The 25,194-nt window shown below is 39.8% G+C and overlaps 1 protein-coding gene across 2 annotated transcripts in view; it reads left to right on the top strand.

Annotated features, from left to right (window-relative positions):
• GINS3 (GINS complex subunit 3) overlaps nucleotides 1-25,194 on the top strand; it is a 91,367-nt gene that overhangs the window by 8,832 nt on the left and 57,341 nt on the right. The gene's annotated exons all lie outside the window — the stretch shown is intronic.

The raw sequence follows: 25,194 nt of genomic DNA, 5'->3' as shown, positions 1-25,194 counted from the left end.
CAGCTGGATTATTTTTAAAAGAATCTAAACTGACACTGTCTTTTTGACTGGCAAATATCCTCCTACTATATTTATTGGGATTATTGATCTATTTGGAATTGTTTTATCATCTTCCTTTAAACACTTTAGAAGTTTCTTTAGTACAGATATCTTGATGGCACATGTTCTCAGTTTATGCTACCCTGTAAATGTCTCTCTCTCTCTCTCTCTCTCTCTCTCTTTTTTTGCATCATTTTTCTTGGAAAATTGTTTTGATGATACACAGTTCTAGGTAGAGAATTACTTCCTCTCGTTTATCTGAAGATGTTCTTTTCCTGTTTTCTGGATTCCATTGTCTTGAAAAAGTCTACCCTTAATCTAATCGTGTTTCTTTATAAAAGAGATTCTTTCTCTCTCGCCCATTTTAAGACTTTTGTTTCTGGTGTACTATGGTTTCATTAAAGTGAATTGAAGTATGAATTTATTTTTATTTATTCTTGTTAGGGTGTTATGCTCCCTGATTTTGTATATTTATATTTTCTTATAGATTCTGGAACTTAGACATTATCTTTCCAAATACTTCTTTTTCTTTAGGCTCTCTATGCTTTATCTTCGGGATTCCAAATAGATGTATTAGACTTTCTCATTCTATCTTTCATATCTCTTATTATTGCTTTCATTTTTTTCTTCACTTGAACATAGACTTTATTTATTTATTTATTTATTTATGAATTGAGTTACAGTTGACATACAATATTATATTAGTTTCAGTGTATAGCATGGTGACTCAACAATTCTATGCATTACTTAGTGCTCATCACTCTAAGTGTACTCTTAATTCCCTTCACCTATTTCACTTGAGTCTGTTTCTGGTTTTTTTGTTCAAATGTTTTGTTTCTTAGATTCTACAGATAGGTGAAATAATATGGTATTTGTCTTGTCTGACTTATTTCACTTAACATAATTCCCCTTTAAGTCCATTCATGTTGTCACAAATGGCAAGATTTCATTCTTTTTACACCAGTGGACACTTAGGTTGTTTCCATGTTTTGGCTATTGTAAATAATGCCACAATGAACATAGGGATGTATATATCTTTTTAAATTAATGTTTTCAGTTTCACCAGGTAAATACTCAGCAGTGGAATTAATGGATTGTATGGTATTTCTATTTTTAGTTGTTTTTTTAAACATTTTTATTTTTATTTTTTTTAAGGGGGGGTAGGGAGAGACAGAGAGGGAGGAAGACAGAGAATCCCAAGCAGTGTGGAGCCTGACATGGGGCTTACTCTTACCACCGTGAGATCATGACCTGAACCAAAACCGAGAGTCAGATGCTTAACCAACTAAGCCACCCAGGCACCCCTTTATTTTTAGGTTTTTAAAGAACCTCTATACTAGGGCCCCTGGTGGCTCAGTCGGTTAAGCATCTGACTCTTGGTTTTGGCTCAGGTCATGATCTCATGGTTTCGTGGGTTCAAGCCCCACATCGGGCTCTGCACGGGCAGTGCAGAGCTTCTTGGGATTCTCTTTCTCTCCCTCTGTCTCTGCCCCTCCCCCACTTGTACTGTCTCTGTCTCTCTCAAATAAATACATAAACTTAAAAAAAAAACCTCCAAACTGTTTCCCACAGTGGCTGCACCAATTTACATTCCCGCCAACAGTGCATGAGTGTTCCCTATTCTCCACATCATCACCAACATTGTCATTTCTTGCCTTTTTGATTCTAGCCATTCTGACAGGCATGGGGTGATGTCATTGTGGTTTTTATTTGCATTTGCCTGATTATTAAGTGATGTTGAGATTGTTCATGTGTCTTTTGGCCATCTGTATGTTTTCTTTGGGAAAATGTCCATTCAGGTTCACTACCCATTTTTAAATTAGAGTATTTGGGATTTTTTGATGTTGAGTTGTATCAGTTTTTCATGTATTTTGGGTAATAATCTCTTATCAGACATATCATTTGCAAACATCTCCCATTCATTTGCCTTTTAATTTTATTGATGGTCTCCTTTGCTGTGCAAAAGCTTTTTAGTTTAATGTAATCGCAATTGTTCATTTTTGCTTCTGTTGCACTTGCCAGAGGAGACAGAGCCAAAAAAATATTAAGACCAATGTCCTATCTTTTCTTTTAGGAGTTTTGTGGTTTCAGGTCTCATATTTAGGTCTTTAGTCCATTTTGAGTTTATTTTTGTAAATGATGTAAGAATGTAGTCCAATTTATGCTTTTACATGTAACTTTCCAGTTTTTCTAACACCATTTATTGAAGAGACTATCTTTTTCCTGTTGTATATTTTTGTATACCTTTTAATAGATTAATTGACCATGTAAGCATGGGTTTATTTCTGGACTTTCTATTCTATTCCATTGATCTATGTGTCTATTTTTGTGCCAGTATCAGTTTTGATGACAATAGCTTTGTAGTATAGTTTTAAATCTGGGATTGTGAAACCTCCAGCTTTGTTCTTATTTCTCAAGATTGCTTTGGCTTTTGGGGGTCTTTTGTGGTTCCATACAAATTTTAGGATTATTTCTTCCAGTTCTGTGAAAAATACTATTGGTATTTTGATAGAGATTGCATTGAATCTGTAGATTGCTTTGGGAAGTATGGACATTTTAATAATATTAATTCTTCCAATCCATAATTATGGTATATCTTTCCATTTATTTGTAGAAACCTCAATTTACTTCATCAGTGTCCAATAATTTTCAGAATGTAAATCTTTTACCTCCTTGGTTAAACTTATTCCTAGGTATTTTATTCTTTTAGATGTAATTTTAAGTGGGATTATTTTGTTGATTTCTTTTTCTGCAAGTTATTAGTATATAGAAATGCAACAGATTTCTGTATATTAATCTTCATATCCTTCAACTTGACTGAATTAATTTAATTAATCTAATAGGTTTTGGGTAGAATCTTTAGAGTTTTCTATATATAGTGTCATGTCATAAGCAAATAGTGATGGTTTTATTTCTTCCTTACTAATTTGGATGTCTTTATTTTCTTTTACTTGTCTGATTTCTGTGGCTAGGACTTCCAGTACTATGTTGAATAAAAGTGGCAAAACTTGATATCCTTGTCTTATTCCTGAATTTACAGTGAAAACTCTCAGGTTTTCACCATTGAGTATGGTGTTAGTTGTTGGTTTGTCATATATGGCCTTTATTATGTTGAGGTGTGTTCCTTGTATACTCACTTTGTTGAGAGTTTTTATCATGAATGGAGTTTGAATTTTGTCTAATGCTTTTTCTGCATCTATTGAGGTTATTATGATTTTGCTCCTTCATTTTGTTAATGTGGTGTATCACATTGGTTGATTTGTGGATATTGAGCCCTTACATGCCTGGAATAAATCCTGCTCGATCGTAGTTAGTGATCTTTTCAATGTATTGTTGGGTTTAGTTTGATAATATTTTGTTGAGGATTTTTGCATCTGTTTTCATCAGGGATATTTGCCTGTAATTTTTCTTTTTGCAGTATCTTTGTCTTGTTTTTGTATCAAGGTAATTCTGGCCTTGTAGAATGAAATTGGAAGCATTCCTTCCTCTTTCATGTTTTGGAATAGTTTGAGAAGGATAGGTATTAACTCTTCTTTAAATGTTTGGTAGAATTCACCTGTGAAGCCATCTGGTCCTTGACTTTTGTTTGTGGGGAGGTTTTTTTGGTTTTTTTGTTTTTTAATTACAGAGTCAATTTCATTACTAGTAATTGATGTGTTCAGATTTTCTATTTCTTTCTCATTCAGTCTTAGAAGATTGTATGTTTCTAGGAATGTATCCATTTATTCTAGGTTGTCCAGTTTGTTGGTGTATAATTTTTCATAGTAGTCTTTTGTATTTCTGTGATGTCAGTTGTAACTTCTGTTTCATTTCTGATTTTGTTTGAGTGTTCTCTCTTTTTTTCTTGATGAGTTTGGCTAAAGATTTATCAATTCTGCTTACTTTTTCAAAGAACAAACTCTTAGCTTCATTGACCTTTTCTTTGCCTTTTTAGTCTTTATTTCATTTATTTCCATTCTGATCTTTGTTATTTCCTTCCTTTTATTAGCTTTGGACTTTTTTTGTTCCTCTTTTTCTAGTTTCTTTACGTTTAAGTTTAGATAGCTTATTTGAGATTTTTCTTATTTCTTGAGGAAGGCCTATATTGTATAAATTTCCTTCTTAGAACTGCTTTTGCTGCACCCCAAAGGTTTTGAACCAGTATGTTTACAATTTCATTTGTCCCCAGTTGTTTATTATTTCCTCTTTGATTTCTTCATTGACCCATTCATTGTTGAGGAGCATATTGTTTAGCTTCTACATGTTTGTGGGTTTTTCCATTTTTTTCTTGTAACTAATTTCTAGTTTCATACTGTTGGGGTCAGAAAAGATGCTTGATATGAATTAAATCTTATTAAATTTACTGGGACTTGTTTTGTGGCCTAACATGTGACCTATCCTGGATAATGTTCCATGGGTCCTTGAGAAGCATGTGTATCCTGCTGTTTTTGGATGAAATGTTCTGTGTATATCTGTTAAGTCCATCTCATTAATGTATCATTCAATTTCCTCATTGAGTTTCTGTCTGGATGATCTATCTATTGATTTAAGTGGTATGTTAAATTCTCTTGTTATTATATTACTGTCAATTTCTCCCTTTATGTCTGTTCATATTTGCTTTATATATTTAGGTGCTCCTATGGTGGATTGCATATATACAAATAATTGTTTTATCTTCTTGTTAGATTGATTCTTTTATCATTATGTAATGCTCTTCTTTGTCCCTTGTTACAGTCTTTGTTTTAAAGTCTATTTCATCTAAGTATTGTTACCCCAGTTTTTCTTTTGCTTCATTTGCATGGAATATCTTTTTTCATCCCTTCACTTTCAGTCTGTATGTGTTTTAGGTCTGAAGTGAGTCTCTTCTAGGCAGCATATGGATGGATCTTTTTTTTAATCCATTCAGTCACCCTATGTCTTTTGATTGAAGCATTTAGTCCATTCACATTTAAAGTAATTATTGATAGGGATATACTATTGCCATTTTGTAATTGTTTTCTGGTTGTTTTTGTAGTTCTATGTTCCTTTCTTCTTCTGTTGCTCTTTTCCCTTGTGATTTAATGACTTTCTTTACCTTTATGCTTACATTCCTTTCTCTTTATTTTTTGTGTAGCTATTATAGATTTTTGGTTTGTAGTTCCATGAGATTCATGTGAACATCCTTTGTATATAGGAGTCTATTTTAGGTTGATGGTCACTTAAGTTTGAACACATTCTAAGAGCACTACATTTTTACTCCCCCTCCATGTTTTATGTACGTGACATTATATTTTATATGTTTTTTTAATCCTTTAACTAATTATTGTAGATATAATTGATTTTACTACTTCTGTCTTTTAGGCTTCATAATAGTTTAGTAAGTGATTTATCTACTACCTTTACTTTCTTTATATTTGCTTTTACCAGTGACACTTTTTCCTTTCATAATTTTCTTACTTCTAGTTATGGCCTTCTCTTTCTGATTAAAGAAGTCCCTTTAACATTTCTTGTAAGGTCAGTTGAGTGGTGATAAAATCATTTAATTTATGTTTGTCTGGGAAACTCTATTTCTTTTTTTTTTTTTTTCTTTTTTATGAAATTTATTGACAAATTGGTTTCCATACAACACCCAGTGCTCATCCCAAAAGGTGCCCTCCTCAATACCCATCACCCACCCTCTCCTCCCTCCCACCCCCCTGGGAAACTCTATTTCTTCTTATGTTAAAAATGGTATCCAGGGTGCCTGGGTGGCTCAGTGGGTTGAGCGTCTGACTCTTGATTTCAGCTCAGGTCATGATCCCAGGGTTGTGGGATCAAAGCCTGCAATGGGCTCTGCACTGAGCATGGACCTACTTAAGATTCTCTCTCTCTCCTTCTGCCCCTCTCCCCTACTCACGCTCTCTCTGTCTCAAAAAATATAGAGTATTGGGTACAGTATTCTTGGTTGTAGGTCTTTTCCTTTCAGTACTTTGAATACATCATGTCATTCCTTTCTGGCCCTCAAAATTTCTGCTGAAAAATCAGTTGATATAGTTATGGAGTTTCTCTTGTTTGTAACTAGTTGCTTTTTTTTTCTTGCTGCTTTTAAGATTCTTTCTTTAGCTTTAATTTTTGACATTGTAGTTATTTTGTGTGTTGGTATGGACCTCCTTGGGTGCATCTTGTTTGGAGCTCTCTGTGCTTTCTGGACTTAGATATCTGTTTCCTTCCCCAGGTTAGGGAAATGTTCAGCTATTTTTTCTTCAAGTAAGTCTTCTGCCCCTTTCTCTCTCTTTTCTCCTTCTGGGACTCCTATAATATGAATGTTAGTACACTTACTGATGTCTTAGAGGTCTCTTAACCTATCCTCATTCTTTAAAAAATTCTTTTTTTTCTTTTTGCTATTCAGCTTGGATGAGTTCTACTACCCTGCCTTCCAGATCACTGATCTATTCTGCATCCTCTTATCTGTTGTTGATTCCCCCTAGTGTTTTTTTCATTCAAGTTATTGTATTCTCCAGTTCTGAATTGGTTCCTTCTAATATTTTCTCTTTGTTGAAGTTCATATTGAGTGCATCCACTTTTCTCTCAAATCTAGTGAGCATTTTTATGACCATAATTTTGAACTCTTTATCAGGTGAATTTCTTATCTCCATTTAATTCTTTTTCTGAGGTTTTGTCTTGTTCTTTTATTTAGAACATATTCCTCTGTCTCCTCATTTTGTCTGGATCTCTGTTTGTTTCTATGTGTTACGTAGCTCAGCTACATCTTTTGATCTTAAAAGTAGTGGCGTTGTAGGGGCGCCTGAGTGGCTCAGTTGGTTAAGCATCTGACTTCAGCTCAGGTCATGATCTCGCAGTTCATGAGTTCAAGATCTGTGCCGGGCTCTGGGCTGACAGCTCAGAGCCTGGAGCCTGCTTCAGATTCTGTGTCTTCCTCTGTCTGCCCCTCCACTGCTTGCACTCTGTTTCTCGCATTGTCTCAAAAATAAATAAACATTTAAAAAAAAAAAAGGAGTGGCGTTATATAGACAGCATCCTGTGAGACCCAGTAACACAATCACCCCTGGTTACCAGATTCAGGTGCTCCAGGGGTATCCCTTGTATGGGCTGTGTGTGCCGTCCTGTTGTGCCTGGGCTGTAACTACTGCAGCTACACTGGTGGACAAGGCTGGCCCCTGGTGCAGCTGGTGGAGAGGCCTGGCCACAGCTGTTGTGGATGTGCTGGTAGGAAGAGCTGCCATCTCCCCCCCTAGGGCAAGACTTGCTTTGAAAGGGTGCTGGTCCCAACTGAGGCATCCTGCCAGGTGTGACTGAACAGAGGCACTTTGGAGACGTGCCCACCAAGGTGAGTGGGTTGGGTGGGGTGAGTCCATAGGGGAATGCTAGGGTGGGGCAAGTGGTGTTAGCCAAGTAGATTGAGAGTGTTAGAACTGATCCCTGCCAGTGTCAGGCAAGCTAGGCCAAAAGAGGACAAATAAAATGGTGCTTGGCAACAATTCTGTACCTGGAGAAAGTTCCTGCAGATCCCTGCCCCTCTGGCACGTGCCCTAACAGTAGTCAGTGAATCTCCTTCATGTATAACCCAGCCACTTTTCAAAATGCTGCCTCTGTGCTGGGTCTCAGACCAAGTGATATAGTGCACTGGCATTTTAAGAGCAGAGTCCCAATTTCCTATAGACTTCCAGCTCTCCCAAAGCTAAGCCCCACTGAATTTCAAAGCCAGATATTATGGAGGTTCATCTTCCTGGTACAGATCCCCAAGGTGGTGGATGCCCAATGTGCGGCCTGATCCCCAACTCCTCCAGGGGCATCCTTGATGTCCCTCCCACTTGTGGGCCACCACACAGTGGTTTCGTTCCAACCATGTCTCTGCCCTTCCTGCCTTTCTCAATGTGGTTTTCTCTCTATATCCTTAGCTGTGCCCTGCTAAAGCTGTTTCGCTAGTCTTGAGGTTGTTTTCTGAGTGTGTTGGTCCAAATGTAGTTGTGGCCTTGATGTGTCCATGGGAAGAGGTGAGCTCAGGGTCCTTCTCTGCCATCTTCCCAAGCTCCTTGGTTTCATCTCGCTATCTCTTTGTCACTCTGTGTTGCATTCCTGGTGATTATTGTGGCTATACCCTCCAGTTTACTAATTCCCTCTTCATTGTCTAATTTACTGTTCAACTATCTTCTGGAGGTTCTTTTTTTTTAATTCAACAAAGAAATAGTTTTATTTCTAGAAGATCCATTTTTCAAAGTTTCTCTGTTTCTGGTGGTATCTTAGTCATTACATCCTTTATTTCTTCATCCTAAATATTTCATATATATGTGTTGTACATTTAATATCTGACAGTTTTAAGATCTTCTATTTCAGAGGTGAGGGAACTCTAAATATGCTCTTTGCTTTGTCTACTAACTTCTTTTTTTTTAATGTTTGGTTTTTTTTTTTTTTTTTTTTTTTTGAGAGAGAGACAGAAAGAGAGCAATCATAAGCAAGGAAGAGGCAGCAAGGAGGGAGAGAAAGAATCCCAAGTAGGCTTTATACTATCAGTGGGGCTCAAATTCACAAACTACGAGATCATGACCTGAGCCAAAATCAAGAGTTGTTGCTTAACCTACTGAGTTACCCAGGTACCCCTTTGTCTGCTAACTTCTTTTTTTCCTTTAGGTTTATTTATTTATTTAAAGAGAGAGAGAGAGAGAGAGAGAGAGACAGCGAGAGCAGGGGAGGGGCAGAGAGAGAGGGAGAGAGAGTCCCAAACAAGTCCCTGTGTTGTCAGCACGGAGCCCGATGCAGGGCTTGAACCCGCAAACTGTGAGATCATGACCTGAGCCAAAACCAAGTTGGACACTTAACTGACTGAACCACCCAGGTGCCCCTTGTCTGCTAATGTCCACACAAAGCGGCTTGCCTTCTCACCTGCCTGCGTAATGATTGTCAGTTTCTTTATCAATGGCTATCCTATGGGTCTAGATTAGACATTCTTCCAGAGTTTACTTCTGTCTCTAGTCACCAGAGGGCATCACTATCAGGGACTGTGGCATGGCTTCCCACCCTCTCCACTGATTCAGTATTTAAACAGCTGTGCTACTGAAGCCCCTACCTGAAGGCAACCCATCCTCTCCCAGCTGTTGAGAGCTCTGGCCTCAGCTCACTTTTCTTGGAATATTCTCCTCTAGTTTGTTAGAGCAAAGATAACTCAGAGGGTGTGTCCCCTGCAGTGTTTTGCAATGAGAAGCCTCTTCAGACCACCTAGTCTGCAGTGATGCTCAAAGCCAAAGGGGACTGAGCTTTACGACAAACCACACATTAGAAACTGGACAAATAGATTCACTGTAGAGGAAAGTATAATTTCCAGGTAGTCATTGTTGTACTTCCTGTTTCACTTTTGAATTGTTTTGTTGCCGTTGTTTGGTTTTATTCACTTAGATTTTTGGCTGCTTACTTGAACTCATCATACGTTCTGAATCACTTATCCCAGAATAAGTGAATCACACTTGAATCCTAGCCGCTCTTTTTCTTGAGTTACAGTATTTATGCTTCTATTTTTCACCGCTGTATTTATATTTCATGGAACCTCTTTTAACTAAAACCTCATTTTTGCAAATTGGAGCTGTAACACCACATAGGCCTGCTATTCCCGCGGGCCCAGGAGTGGACCTGTGACCTTAGCCAGGCCCAGTAGACCCTCCCGTCCCTGGAATTTGAGTCTGGAGCCAAAGGACAGAGAAACCAAAACAGCTGGAGCCGCCAAGCCAGGCCGACAGCAGGCCCTGCTGGTCCTGCTGCTATATTGAGGGCTCCTCCCTGTCCTGTCCTCCCTGAGACCCGGCTCTTCTGTGGTAGCTCACAGCCCACCAGCAAACCTCTTCACTGCGTAAGAGTCAGAGGCAGTTTCTGCTGCTTCTGACCCAGGAAAACTTGACCACTCCATTGGCCTACGGCTTGGAGTATCTTATGTGTAAGAGTTATTATCACATGTCTGATTGAATGGCTATTGCCTACGAAGATCTCTTCAACAATAATAACTGTACTCACTGAAGAGCAATGTTATTCCCCCCTGAAATCTGTAACTGGATAACACATGTTATACAGCAGTTATACAACAGTATCACTTACTCACATTCAAAATCAAACCTTTTTGAAATTTTAATCCTTTTTTTATTCATTATTTTTATTTTTTTTAAGTAGACTTCGTGGCAAGCATGGAAGGCTTGAACTTAAAATCCTGAGATCAAGACCTGAGCTGAGGGGTGCCTGGGTGGGTCAGTCCGTCAAGCGTCTGGCTCTTGATTTTGGCTGAGACCATTATCTCACAGTTCATGAGATTGAGCCCTGCGGGCTCCACATTGATAGCTCAGAGTTTGCTTGGGATTCTCTTTCTCCCTCTCTCTCTGCCCCACCCCACTTGCACACGCGTGCATGCTCTCGCTCTCTCCCCCAATCTCTCTCAAAATAAATAAACAAACACTAAAAAATTAAAAGACCTGAGCTGAGATCAAGAGTCGGACCCTTAATTGAGTGACCCACCCAGGTGCCCTTAATCCTTTTTATTTAAAAAAAAATTTTTTAACGTTTATTTTATTTATTTTTTTTTGAGAGAGAGAGAGAGACAGAGTGCAAGCAGGGGAGGGGCAGAGAGAGAGGGAGACACAGAACCTGAAGTAAGCTCCAGGCTCTGAGCTGTCAGCACAGAGCCCAACATGGGGCTCGGACCCACGAACCATGAGATCATGACCTGAGCGGAAGTCGGACACTTAACTGACTGAGCCACTCAGGGACCCCAGCTTTTTATTTTTATTAATTCTCCAGCACTCATCTTTTTTTTTTCAATGTATGAAGTTTGTTGTCAAATTGGTTTCCATACAACACCCAGTGCTCATCCCAAAAGGTGCCCTCCTCAATACCCATCACCCACCCTCCCCTCCCTCCCACCCCCCATCAACCCTCAGTTTGTTCTCAGTTTTTAAGAATCTCTTATGCTTTGGCTCTCTCCCACTCTAACCTCTTTTTTTTTCTTTCCCCTCCCCCATGGGTTTCTGTTAAGTTTCTCAGGATCCACATAAGAGTGAAAACATATGCTATCTGTCATTCTCTGTATGGCTTATTTCACTTAGCATCACACTCTCCAGTTCCATCCACGTTGCTACAAAGGGGCATATTTCATTCTTTCTCATTGCCACGTAGTACTCCATTGTGTATATAAACCACAGTTTTTTTATCCATTCATCAGTTGATGGACATTTAGGCTCTTTCCATAATTTGGCTATTGTTGAGAGCAGCACTCATCTTTTATAGATGCTGATTATAGTTCTTACTGTGATCTATTTGATAATGAAATCTTAAGTTGCATCTTTCTAATACAGATGCACTTTATTTACTTATTAAGCGCAAAGGAATATTCTTCACTTCCACAAAGAAATGTGCCCTCATATTTTTTATGAAACACATAACCTTGTCCACTGATCTTCCCTTCCCTAATTTTTGATAGAGACTTGGGTACAAAAACTACTTCACACTATTGTGAGACAAGAGCATGACAGGTGTGATGATAAAATGTTGCTGATGCTTGTCAGCATTGGAGTAGAGATGGATCCAGAGCAGTAGGAACTGGGGTGACTGGGGAGCAAGGAGCCTGTTTAAAGGAGGCAGCCATGGCCAGGTCCCGTCAGTGACTGCCAGCTTGAAATCTATATGACAGAAAATCTTGTCTATCACTCAGAAGGACAGAAAAGTCCAAGGCAGGCATGAGTTTGAGTGTACACAGTCTTTAAAGATTTGTAGGGCAGGAAGAAACTAGGATGTTTGGGCTTAATTTGAATGTTGGGCCTAGAGACCTTCCAGACCACTTTAGGGTCTCTGATGCACCTTTGGGTCTCCAAGAGAAAAGGTAATGACCCCACGTGATAGAAGTTTAATGGCCCAGGTCTCATACAACCAATGCCTCAGCAGTTACCAGATAATCCAGGGTGACCAACTCCTTTCTCATTACTTAGGACTGGAAATGGCAGTAAAATACACATACACACGCATGCACATCTATGCACATGTGCACATACACATGCAGGCATAACGCCTACATACACATGCAGGCACATAGATATGGGGACACATATACACATCTACATGGGCACCTGTACCTGTGCATGTACAGATTCAAGTGCACACATCTACCTACACATGTAGGTGCAGACACACATGTAGGTGCAGACACATGTAGGTGCACATACATACACAGGTGCATAGATAGAGACACACATACTCACATACACAGACACCCAGAAGAGCTCCCATTCCCACTCCTTTCCTGCCCTGACCACCACCATGTATGTGGCTCCTTCACCTCTCAGAGGCTGATACTCTGCTGATTAGATCTGGCCCACTTAAGAATTCAGTTTGAACTCCATAGTGATAAATAAAATTTAGAATATTTCCAACAATAAAAAGTTCAAAGATTTCCCATAAGAATATGGATTTCTGACTTCTTCCCAAAATCCTCCCTACCCAAATATCTGGTAACATTGGGCCCACATTCCAGCATGGCAGCCTGGAGCTCAGGGGTGCTCTTTATACCATCCATGCCCCAGACTGTCACAGGACCCACCACTCCCTATTATCCTACACCAGCCTGCCTCATTATGGGAAGCCTGAGTGCAGAACTTTGGGATAAAGGAAAACGAGGAGGGAAGAAGATAGGGATAGACGGTGGAAGCAGGAGAGGAATAGAAGAGAAGAGGAGAAAAAAAAAGAGCAGAAAGGGAAAAGTATAAGGTGGTAGGGTTCTTCAATCTTACAGGAGGGAGGGAAGTGACTTAAGACAGCTTCTGCCTCAAGCATCAGTGAGGTCATAATCACCATTTATTGGACAGGAGGGCAATCTGCTAGGGTTTAAGTATATTATTTTAATTCTTACAATACTCCTGGTTGGTGAGTTTTATTGTCTCCATTTTATAAATGAGGAAATAGACTCAGAAGATAAGTAATTTAAGCCAAGACTTTAGCCCAGACCTGTCTGACCTTCAAGGCTTCCCACCACCTTTTTTTTTTTTAATCTTTTAACATCTATTTACCCTTGGGAGACAGACAGAGTGAGAGAGAGGGAGAGGCAGAGAAGGGGAGACAGAATCCGAAGCAATCTCCAAGCTGTCAGCACAGAGCCTGACGTGGGGCTCGAACCCACAAACCGTGATATCATGACCTGAGCCGAGGTCAGATGCTTAACTGACTGAGCCACCCAGGCACCCCAACCTTTTTTTTTTAATTTTAAAAATGTTTTAAATACGGGGTGCCTTGATAGCGCATTCAGTTGAATGTTCAGCTCTTGATTTCTGCTCAGGTCATGATCCCAGAGTCGTGAGTTTGAGCCCCGTGTTGGGCTCTGTGCTGAGCATGGAGCCTGCCTAACATTCTCTCTCTTTCTCCCTCTGCCCTTCCCCTGCTTGCATGCTCCCTCTCTCTCTTTCTCTCTCTCAAAAATAAAAATAAAAAAATTTTAATGAAAGCATAAAGAGTAATATAACAAGGACTCACGAGCAAAAGTTCATCTTTTTCATATTTGTGCCTTCTTAAAAAGAAATTAATACAATCAACAGAGTGAAAGGTAACCTGTGGAATGGGTAAAGATGTTAGCAAATCATATATCTGATAAAGGGTTAATATCCAGAATGTATAAAGAGCTCCCATAACTCAACAACAAAAAATCAAGTAACCTGACTTAAAAATGAGCAAAGGGCTGCACAACATTTCTCCAAAGACAATATACAAATGGATAACAACCACATAAAAATGATTACTATTAAATCATTAGGCAAAAGCAAATCAAAGCCACAGTGAGTTATCACCTTGCACCCATTAGGATGGCTGCTATAAATGATAACAACAACAACAAACAAAACAGCAAGTGTTAGCCAGGTTGTGGAACAATTGGAACCCTTGTGCACGTTGTTGAGAATGTAAAATGGTACAGCTGCTGTAGAAAACAGTATAGATGCTTCTCAAAAAAATTAAAAATAGAACTACCATATGACCCAGCAATCCCATGTCTGGGTATACATCAAAAGAATTGAAAGCAAGGTCTGAAGAGATATTTGCATACCCATGTGTATGGCTGCACTATGCACAAGAGCCAAGAGGTAGACACAGCCCCAAATCCATCAACAGATAAATAGTTAAGAATATGTTGTAAATGGAATATTATTCAGCCTTAAAAAGGCAAAAAAACTCTCATGCGTGCTACCACATGGATGAATCTTGAGGACATGGCATTAAATGAAACAAACCAGTCATAATAAGATAACTGTGGTATGATTCCATTTATATGAGGTGACTAGAGTAGTCAAATTTGCAGAAGTAAATAGAATAGTGGTTGCCAGGGGTGGGGGGTGGGGAATTATTGTTTATGGGTTTGGTTTCAATTTTGTAAAATGAAAACATTCTGGAGATTTGTTATTTCACGACAGTGTGAATATACTTACCATGACTGAACTGGTCACTTAGAGATGGTTAAGATGGTAAATTGTGTTACGTGTTTTTTTTAATCAAAAAAGGAATTAACATCACAGGTGCAGGTGAAGGACCTGATGTGGTCCAGGCAGGCAGTGTCTTCCACATCTGCCTCCCCAAGGTCAGCACCATGACCTCTGGTGGTTTTTTTTTACACTTTCTTACAGATCACACACATCCATAAAAATGTACAACATTCTGTGTGTTTTTGAAAGTCTCACACCATACCTAACATTCTGCTGCTTGCCCTTTCACTCAACATGATTTTAAGATCTAGTCCAGCTTTGTAGTAGAGGCTAAAGTCTGGAATTGTGATGCCTCCTGCTTTGGTTTTCTTCTTCAATATTACTTTGGCTATTCGGGGTCTTTTGTGGTTCCATACAAATTTTAGGATTGTTTGTTCTAGCTTTGAGTAGAATGCTGGTGCAACTTTGATTGGGATTGCATTGAATGTGTAGACTGCTTTGGGTAGTATTGACATTTTAACAATATTCTTCCAATCCATCAGCACGGGATGTTTTTCCATTTCTTTATATCGTCTCCAATTTCCTTCATAAGCTTTCTATAGTTCTCAGCATACAGATCTTTTACATCTTTGGTTAGGTTTATTCCTAGGTATTTTAGGTTCTTGGTGCGATTGTAAATGGGATAAATTTCTTTATTTCTCTTTCTGTTGTTTCATTATTGGTGTATAAAAATGCAACTGATTTCTGTATGTTGATTTTGTACCCTGCGACTTTGCTGATTTCATGTATCAGTTCTCGCAAACTTTTGGTGGAGTCTTTTGGGTTTTCCACGTACAGTGTCATGTCGTCTGCGAAAATTGAAAGTTTGACTTCCTTCTTTGCCAGTTTGGATGCCTTTTATTTCATTTTGTTGTCTGATTACTGATGCTGGGACTTCCAACACTATGTTAAACAATAGTGGTGAGAGTGGACATCCCTGTCGTGTTCCTGATCTCAGGGGGAAAGCTCTCAGTTTTTCCCCATTGAGGATGATATTAGCTGTGGGCTTTTCATAAATGGCTTTTATGATGTTTAAGTATGTTCTTTCTATCCTGACTTTCTTGAGGGTTTTTATTAAGAAACGATGCTGTATTTTGTCAAATGCTTTCTCTGCATCTATTGACAGGATCATAAAGTTCTTATCCTTTCTTTTATTAATGTGATGTATCACATTGATTGATTTGAGAATGTTGAAATGGCCCTGCAACCCAGGAGTGAATCTCCCTTGATGATGGTGAATAATTCTTTTTATATGCTTGCTGTTGAATTCGATTTGCTAGTATCTTGTTGAGAATTTTTGCATCCATATTCATCAGGGATATTGGCCTGTAGTGTTTTGTTTTGTTTTTTTTTTTTGTTTTTTTTTTTTGCTGGATCTCTGTCTGGTTTGTGAATCAAAGTAATGCTGGCTTCATAGAATGAGTCCGGAAGTTTTCCTTCCATTTCTTTTTTTGGAACAGCTTGAGAAAGATAGGTATTAACTCTGTTTTAAATGTCTGGTAGAGGGGCGCCTGGGTGACTCAGATGGCTAAGCGTCCAATTTTGGCTCAGGTCATGACCTCACAGTTCGTGAGTTTGAGACCCTCATCTGGCTCTGTGCTGACAGCTCAGAGCCTGGCGCCTACTCAGATTCTTTGTCTCCCTCTCTCTCTGCTCCTCCCCTGCTCGTGCTCTGTCTCTCTCTCTCTCTGTCTCTCAAAAGTAAATAAACATTAAAAAAAATGTAAATGTCTGGTAAAATTCCTCAGGGAAGCCATCTGGTCTTATTTGTTGGGAGATTTTTGATAAAGGATTCAATTTCTTCACTAGTAATGGGTCTGTTCAAATTTTCTATTTCTTCACATTTGAGTTTTGGTAGTGTGTGGGTGTTTAGGAACTTGTCCACTTCAAGACAGTATGGTATTGGCACAGAAACAATGGACTAGAACAGAGAACCCAGAATTGGACCCACAAATGTATGGCCAACTAATATTTGACGAAGCAGGAAAGAGTATCCAATGGAAAAAAGACAGTCTCTTTAACAAATGGTGCTGGGAGAACTGGACAGCAACATGCAGAAGAATGAAACTAGACCACTTTCTTACACCATACATAAAAACAAACTCAAAATGGATGAAAGACCTGAATGTGAGACAGGAAACCATCAAAACCTTAGAGGAGAAAGCAGGAAACAACCTCTTTGATCTCAGCTACAGCAATTTCTCATTCAACACATCTCCAAAGGCAAGGGAATTAAAAGCAAAAATGAACTATTGGGACCTCATCAAGATAAAAAGCTTCTGGGGGCGCCTGGGTGGCTCAGTTGGTTAAGCGTCCGACTTCGGCTCAGGTCATGATCTCGTGGTTCGTGAGTTCAAGCCCCTCATCAGGCTCTGTGTTGACGGCTCAGAGCCTGGAGCCTGTTTCCGATTCTGTGTCTCCCTCTCTCTCTCTGACCCTCCCCCGTTCATGCTCTGTCTCTCTCTATCTCAAAAATAAATAAACGTTTAAAAAAAAAAGATAAAAACTTCTGCACTGCAAAGGAAGCAGTCAACAAAACTAAAAGGCAACCAATGGAATGGGAAATGACATTTGCAAATGATATATCAGATAAGGGGCTAGTATCTAAAATCTATTAAAGAACTCACCAAACTCCACACCTGAAAAAAAAATAATCCAGTGAAGACATGGGCAGAAGACATGAACAGACACTTCTCCAAAGAAAACATCCAGATGGCCAACAGGCACATGAAACGATGTTCAATGTCACTCATCATGAGGGAAATACAAATCAAAGCCACACTGAGGTACCACCTCATGCCAGTCAAAGTGGCCAAAATGAACAAATAAAGAGACTATAGATGCTGGTGAGGATGTGGAGAAACGGGAACCCTCTTGCACTGTTGGTGGGAATGCAAACTGGTGCAGCTGCTCTGGAAAACAGTGTGGAGGTTCCTTAAAAAATTAAAAATAGGACTATCCTATGACCCAGCAGTAGCACTGCTAGGAATTTACCCAAGGGATACAGGAGTGCTGATGCATAGGGGCACATGTACCCCAATGTTTATAGCAGCACTTTCAACAATAGTCAAATTATGGAAAGAGCCTAAATGTCCATCAACTGACGGATGGATAAAGATGTGGTTTATGTATACAATGGAATACTACTTGGCAATGAGAAAGAATGAAATCTGGCCATTTGCATCAATGTGGATGGAACTGGAGGGTATTATGGTGAGTGAAATAAGTCAGGCGGAGAAAGACAGATACCATATGTTTTCACTCATATGTGAATCTTGAGAAACTTAACAGAAGACCATGGGGGAGAGGAAGGGGAAAAAAAAGTTACAGAGAGGGAGGGAGGCAAACCATAAGAGACTCTCAAATACAGAGAACAGATTGAGGTTTGATGGGGGTTGGGGGAGAAGGGAAAGTGGGTGATGGGCATTGAGGAGAGCAGTTGTTGGGATGAACACTAGGTGTTGTATGGAAACCAATTTGACAATAAATTATATTATAAATAAGTAAATAAATAAATGAATAAAAATAATAAGTTTTAGTCCATTCATTTTAATTGCTGTCAAGTGGTCTAGCCTATGAATGTGCCTCAATTTATTTATTTTTTTCCTATGTATGCATTTGAGTTTATTGATTATCTGGACTTAATAATTTCACATGTACTATCTTTAAAATGCAGTTAAAATTATAATTCATTTAACTTTTGTAACTTCGCATTTTTAAAAATTTATTTATCTAAATTGAAGTTAAAATATACAGTGCAGTATTGGTTTCAGTGATTCATCACTTATTTTTTTACTAAAAATTTTTTAAGTTTACTTTTTATTTATTTTGAGAGAGAGAGAGAGCAAGCGAGGGAGGGGCAGAGAGAGAGAGAAAGAGAATCCCAAGCAGGCTCCACACTGTTAGCATAGAGCTGGATGCAGGGCTCGAAGTCATGGACTGTGAGATCGTGACCTAAGCCGAAATCAAGAGTCATACGCTTAACCTACTGAGCCACCCAGGCACCCCAATTCATCACTTACATATAACACCCAGTGTGCATCCCATGCTCCTCTTAATACCCATCACCCATTTGGCCCATCCTCCCACCCACCTCCCCTCTAGCAACCCTGCCTCGATTTATTTATTCATACTCCTGCTGATGGACATTGGAATTATGCCCAATTTTTAAAATATTAAATAATCCAGCAGAAACTATTTTTGTACAGGTCTTTATATGCAAGCATAAAGGATTTTCTTTGTGTTTTATAGAACTAACCCATTACACTAAAGAAACATCATTGCTTGACTATGCTGAGTGCATGTTAATGATTCGTTTTCCTGGGAGGAACTTTTCCTCATAAAATAAATCAACTTGTCATATTTCTTATTCTCAATGACCAAAACCCCAGAGGAAGTGGAAAATGGGACCACAACACGCTTTGCTGGGGCTCTGGGATCCCCTACAGCAGGAATCTTATCCAGCAACACAGCCGTGTATCTTGCCCCCACCATCTACTGCTCTCTGCTGCTGGTCTGGGTCTGCCCACGACCCTCTTGCTGCTGGGGGACATTTGCAGTTTCCAGGAGTCTGAGGCCCATGGCATCCAGCCACAGGCTGGCGATTTACAAAAACTTTTTTTCAAGGATCCCCTTGAAAATTGTATTGGCCTCTTCGAAGTCTGCTTTTTCTGATAGAGATGGCGGTGCTCAAGGCCACCGATGCCTTTAAGAACAAATTCTGCGTGGACAGGACTCTTCAGCCAGTACATAGAAGGGGGTGCAAGTCAATGCCTGGACCCCGCAAAAGGCCTTGGCCATCTATTGTTGAAGGAGAAAAGCAAGTTACAAAACAGGGTGTAGAGCATGAGCTCATTTCTGGTTTTGGTTTTTTAATTCTTTTTTAAAGTTTATTTATTTATTTTGAGAGAGACTGAGAGACAGTGCAGGTGGGGGAGGGGCAGAGGATCCAGAGCGGGCTGTGTGCTGACAGCAGCGAGCCTGATATGGGGCTCGAACTCACAAACCATTAGATCATGCATGACCTGAGCTGAAGTCAGAGGCTTAACCGACTGAGCCACCCAGGTGCCCCTGGTTTTGGTTAGAAAATGTCTAACAGACCACATCCACACCCCTGAGGAGTAGCTTAGGAAGGTGAGGATGCTGGTGAGTAGGAAGATTTTGCTTTGAGCTTCATTTAATTGTGTACTTTCTCTTGAATAAGCATGGTTACCTTTATATAGTAAGGGACATGTATCCAGTATAGGATGCACTGGATTTCCAGCCCTTCCGTGGAGATCAAAGGAGCAGAGTTAATTTTTAAAACATTCTATTATAAATAATTAACAAAGACTATTGTACTCCAAAAAATACATCATATCTTTAACATTTATCGGCCAGTAAACGCTTACTGAGTAAGAGTTAGAACAAGATCTTTTTTTGGAACAAAATGTGATGTATCTAAACCAGCCAATTAACTAATTAAGGAAGGACTCCAAATGTCCCTTTCTATAAAACAAAACAATTTAGGAGAGTGTCAGCCTGGCTGTTAAGATATTCTGCCTCATTGCAGAAATTAACATCCTGGATTCATCCACATCACCTTATTGAGACAGACGGGAGGGACAGGCAACTTGGCGGCAACAAATACCTCACCTGACAGTTGGGACAAAAAGCAAGAAGAGGGTCGTAATTATGGCCCAAGTCTGCCGCATGGCATTCAAAGTCGTCCCCAATGCAGGCTCACTCCCAGTCTCCTAGCCTGCCCCCAACCCCCCCACTATCTCCTATGGATCCTGCGGCCTCAGTGGTCTCCCTGCCTCCGCCATCCATCCAGCACCATGCTACCAATCATCATAAGCGGTGCTTTGGTTAGGTCTCCCCTCCCTGCCCACAGGCAAGAAGCCCCCAGCAAGGCCACAAACTCCTCTGCCATTAGGCTTCTGCCAACCTCTCTAGCCTCATCCCATCACTCCCAGCTCGGGATACCCACCTCACCAAATCTCCCCATGTCAGCAATGCCTCTAGGAAGACCCCCACACATACACACACACTGCCGCCACTCCCTGTCCCCAACTCTGGTGAACTCTGTATATATTTTTAATATATAGTCCTTAAGACTCAAATTCCACCTTCATTACTTAAAACATCCATTAGTAATATGTGAGACATGTCATTATATTTTTAGCTCATTTGATTCTCACCACCCATGTGAACAGCAGGTACTATTATTGCCATTTTACAGATGAGGAAACTGGGGCTCAGAAAGGTTAAGACTGAGGGTCTGAACCCAGGTCTCTGCCACTACAAGTCCAGGGCCCCCATCTGCAGAGCCACTTGAGAATCATTTGTGGATGTGTGTGTGCTCTGCATGGAAATGTGAGATTCCTGAAGGCGGAGACTGTGTTTTGTCTGCCTTTATATTCCCAAGGTGGAGCAGAGGGCCTGGCCCAAAAACACAAGGCAGGGAGGGAGAGAGGAAGAGAAGGAAAGACAAGTCTTTGGGGTGTTTAGTTAGGGAGAATTGGGCATGGGCATCTCTGAGATTTCACTTCTTGGCTCAACAAATGTTCATTCAGCAGCTGCTATGTGCTGGACACAGCCCTAGTTGCATGAACCAAATAAAGTCCCCACCTGCTGAGCTCACCTTTAGGTAGTAAAAGGAAAAATAAGTAAAACCACATACAGAAAAATACAATGTCCATGGGGAGTGCCAGGAAGAAAACATGAAGCAGGCACAATGGGGCGTGTGTGCTGTTCTGGAGGGCAGCCAGGGAAAGAGGCTGCTGAGGGGGTTGGGGAGGGGGGGCTGCGGTAGTGGCCCAGCATGCCACCAGTGTGGCAGTGTGACTCCAGTTAGGGAGCTGCTGGAGCAGCTCAGACCAGGCAGGGAAAAGTAGGTTAAAGAGAGAAATGGTTGGATTTGAGATATATTTCGAAGCTAACACAGTAAAAGAGATCTAAACACAAACTTGGCCTGTTTCTTCACCATCACACACTCATGGGGGGGGGGGCACCATTTTCACTTGGTAATGTCTTTGATGAAGCCATTTACATTATTAATTTTATTAAATCTGGACCTTTGAGGACATGGTTTTTGTTTTTTTGTTTTTTTTTTTTTAAGATTCTGCATGATGAGCTAGGAAATAAGCAGAAAACATTTCTTCTGCAGATCTAAAAAGACATTGGTTATATAGAGGAAAAGCATGTTGTGATAGAATTGCCAGCCTAACTAGGTCCTTTATTCATTAGGTGACATCACCTTTACTTGAAAGAATGATTTGCAAACTATGATTATTCAGACTTGAGTGTTTGGCAGACATCTTCTTGAAAATGAATGAAGGGAGGCTGTCAAGGAAAACAATGGAAATATCTATGGGCAATGATAAAATTTGAGCTTTTAGGTGAAATTAACATTTGGAAAACCTGTATTGGCTGCAGTGAGATAGATAGCCTTCTAATACTTAAAAGAGATTTGGCAGTGATATTAACATACATGGTTTTTAAATTTGATATAATGAAAAAAATTGGAAAATCTGTACAATTTGGTCAATGAACCAAAATTTTCTAAATGACCTAAACATGATTTTACAAAATCATGCATGGGTAAAGATGCATTCAAAGAGTAAGTTGGACCAATGGATTTTAACATAACAAAGTAAAATAATTCATTGATAGGGTTTCACATTCCACACTGCAGTTAACCTTTTATTTTTTTAAGTAGGCTCCACACTGGGCATGACGTGGACCTTGAAACTATGACCCTGAGATCAAGACCTGAGCTGAGATCAAATGTCAGACACAACCGATTGAGCCACCTAGGCACCCAAACACTGTAACCTTTACAGATAAACTCTCAGTGATCGAGTTTGGGTATAGTAACAAAGAAGGATCCGTACAATTATCTAAAAATACCATTAAGATATCCTACTTTTTCATAATTGGTTTATTATTTTTTTAAGTTTATTTATTTATTTTAAGACAGAAAGGTCGCACAAAAGTGCAAGGAGAGACAGAGAGAGAGAGAGAGAGAGAGAGAGAGAGAGAGAGAATATCCCAAGCAGGCTCTGCACTGTCAATGCAGAGCCTGATGCCAGGCTCAAACTCATGAACTACAAGATCATGATCTGAGCCAAAGTCAGAAGCTTAACTGACTGAGCCACCCAGGTGCCCCAGTCTATTATTTTTTAAAGAATTAAAATTTAAATAATAGTTTTTAAATTTTGTTTTAATTTCTAATAGGTAGTTTATTTTTGGTAGATATACTCTATATGACCAAAAGCTCTTTGGAGTCCCTAATAATTCTCATAGAGTAAAGGGTTCTGAGACCAAAAAGTTTGAGAACCACTTGTTTATAACAATAATTTGTGTTTAGACCTTTTATTGGAATGCCCCACTAGGAGACTGACCTCAGGACCTTTGCACTTGCTCCCTTTGACTACGTCAATTACCGTGTCCACTATTGGTGATAAAGGGGCATTTGGAGGAGCCTTATTCATCACCTCCCCTTTTCTGACATGAGCAATTATTTTCTTTAACCTGAGTACTGTCCTGAATCATCTCTTATACAGAAAATCTGGATTGCCGATGTTCAGGTCTTAGTGTAAATGCCACAGGGAGACTTTGCCCCCTCCCCTACCCCACCCCACAGAGGAGAAATAGGCTCTCATGGTACCCTGTATGCTTCCCTCACAGCACTTGACATCAGAGGGACTGTAGAGTTACTTCTGAGGGTATCAGTTTCATTTCAGCCTCCTCCATTCAAAGTAGCTCCAGGAGACTGGTTTCCTGGTCTGTTTTGTTCATTGCTGGATCCCAAATTTCTAGGACATTTGTTCAAAGAATGAAATAACTGAAAATGTGTGTTCATCTGTGTGTGGACCAGCTGAAGCTATGGGTTGTGGCCTTTGCAACTGTGCGTATGGGCATGCAGCGTGAGAGCATGGCTGATACTTTCCATAATTGGTAAGAACACTTTAAAAAACTCAAACCACAGCAAGCTTCATTATAGAGGTGTTTTCCAGAGCATCTATAGAAAAGACATTGCTGTGTTGAGTGAGAGAGACGGGAAGGGTTGGAGTGGAGTGTGCTTTGGATAATCCCTCCCCCTCCTTTGCTCCTGCCAAGTGACCCCAGTGAAAGGAAGAGTAGAAGGTTGAAAGAAGGAACAAGGCCACCTTCTTCCTGGATCTAGGCCCTCCTCTCCAGGGAGAAGTTAGGGTGCAGATAAGGAATTTTGTCTCATATGGATTTGGAAAATGTGGAATTCAGAGAGGCCTAGTGTGGATTCAGTGGCAGACCAGAAAATAAGTTTTAATGATGAGGAAAGAAGGAAGTGATTGTCAAGATATGAATTCATTATGGCGTATTCCCTGGGGGCCGCTTTTGGCAGCAAAGGTAATTAAGCTTAAGTTTTAAAGGTCAGTTTAAACCAGCTCATGAGGCAAATGGCAACGGTGACATCAGACATCATCCTGGTCCTCTGTATCTATGGCAACTGAATTTCAGAGCCGTGATTAAACATAAAACTGGAGTCCCAGCACCAGCCCCAAATAAGTGTATGAGAAAGGGGAGAACTTGACGCATCCTCTAGAGATATTCTGCCCATTTACTGGGAAAATGAGCAACAGAATCTGCTATTCAAACTGCCGGCTAATGAAGCCAGGTCAGTGGCCCCCGGCCTCCTCTGGGACCTTGTGTAAGAGGAAGATCACCCCCAAATCCATTGCTTTTCACTCATGTATTGGTCTTCAGTTGAAGAGTAAAGGTAGCTAGCACAGGAAGGTGATTACTTAGGCATTTTTAACTATTTTTTAACTGTTTCTTTTTCCTCATCATAAAAATGATTTCAAAAGAAACCAATATTTATTGTAAGAAATTTCTAAAATCCAGACAAATGTCAAGAAGAAAAAGTACCTGAAATCTCAATTGGGGTATTTCTTTCCTATTTTTTTTTTAAGTTTATTTATTTTTGAGAGAGAGAGAGCAAGACCAGGGGAGGGGCAGAGAGAGGGAGAGAATCCCAAGCAGGCTCCACACTGTCAGCGCAGAGCCTGACCTGGGTCCCAAACTCACAAATGGTGAGATCATGACCTGATCAAGAGTCAGACGCGTAACCACTGAGTCACCCAGGCGCCCTTCCTTTTTTCTATATATGCGTGTATTTTATAAAATCAGAATTAATAGTATGTTATGATCTTTTTGCCACATCATTATTCATTGAAATATTTTGAATATGTTAATATTTTAACAGTGGCATAACATTCTATCACCTAAATTATTTTTATGCTTTGCCTCATTTCTTCCTAATTGTAAGATTAATTGAAGTGTAGTTCTTACACTTCACATTTTTATAGCCTCTTAGCACGTCCTGCTCAGGCCATCCTGCCCCTCGTGGAGGAGGTGGGGTTGCTGGCATCTGCTGTGTTGTCTCACCTCACTTTGGGTCCTCAGTGAAAGCTGAGAAGAGGTACCTCATTTTAGTCTCCTGTTTCTTACGGGTCGACAAATTGCAGGAATAACCAAGCAAAACCAGCAGAAATACAACAGTGCTGGTGGACTTTCACCCGCTTATTTCAATCCTTGCTGGACTAGATAGTGCAAAAAGGTAAGACAATTATAGTAACAATAATATAGTTAATTACTTAAATAATTATGGTATTTTATACTATAAAAATTTTATCAACATGATTATTAATAATATATGTGCTTATCAATAAACTAAAAGAACAATATAACCAGTCACTAATAT

This window comes from Prionailurus viverrinus, chromosome E2 (assembly GCF_022837055.1).
Source record: "Prionailurus viverrinus isolate Anna chromosome E2, UM_Priviv_1.0, whole genome shotgun sequence".
NCBI lineage: Eukaryota > Metazoa > Chordata > Mammalia > Carnivora > Felidae > Prionailurus > Prionailurus viverrinus.
This window is presented reverse-complemented; position numbering and strand designations above follow the sequence as displayed.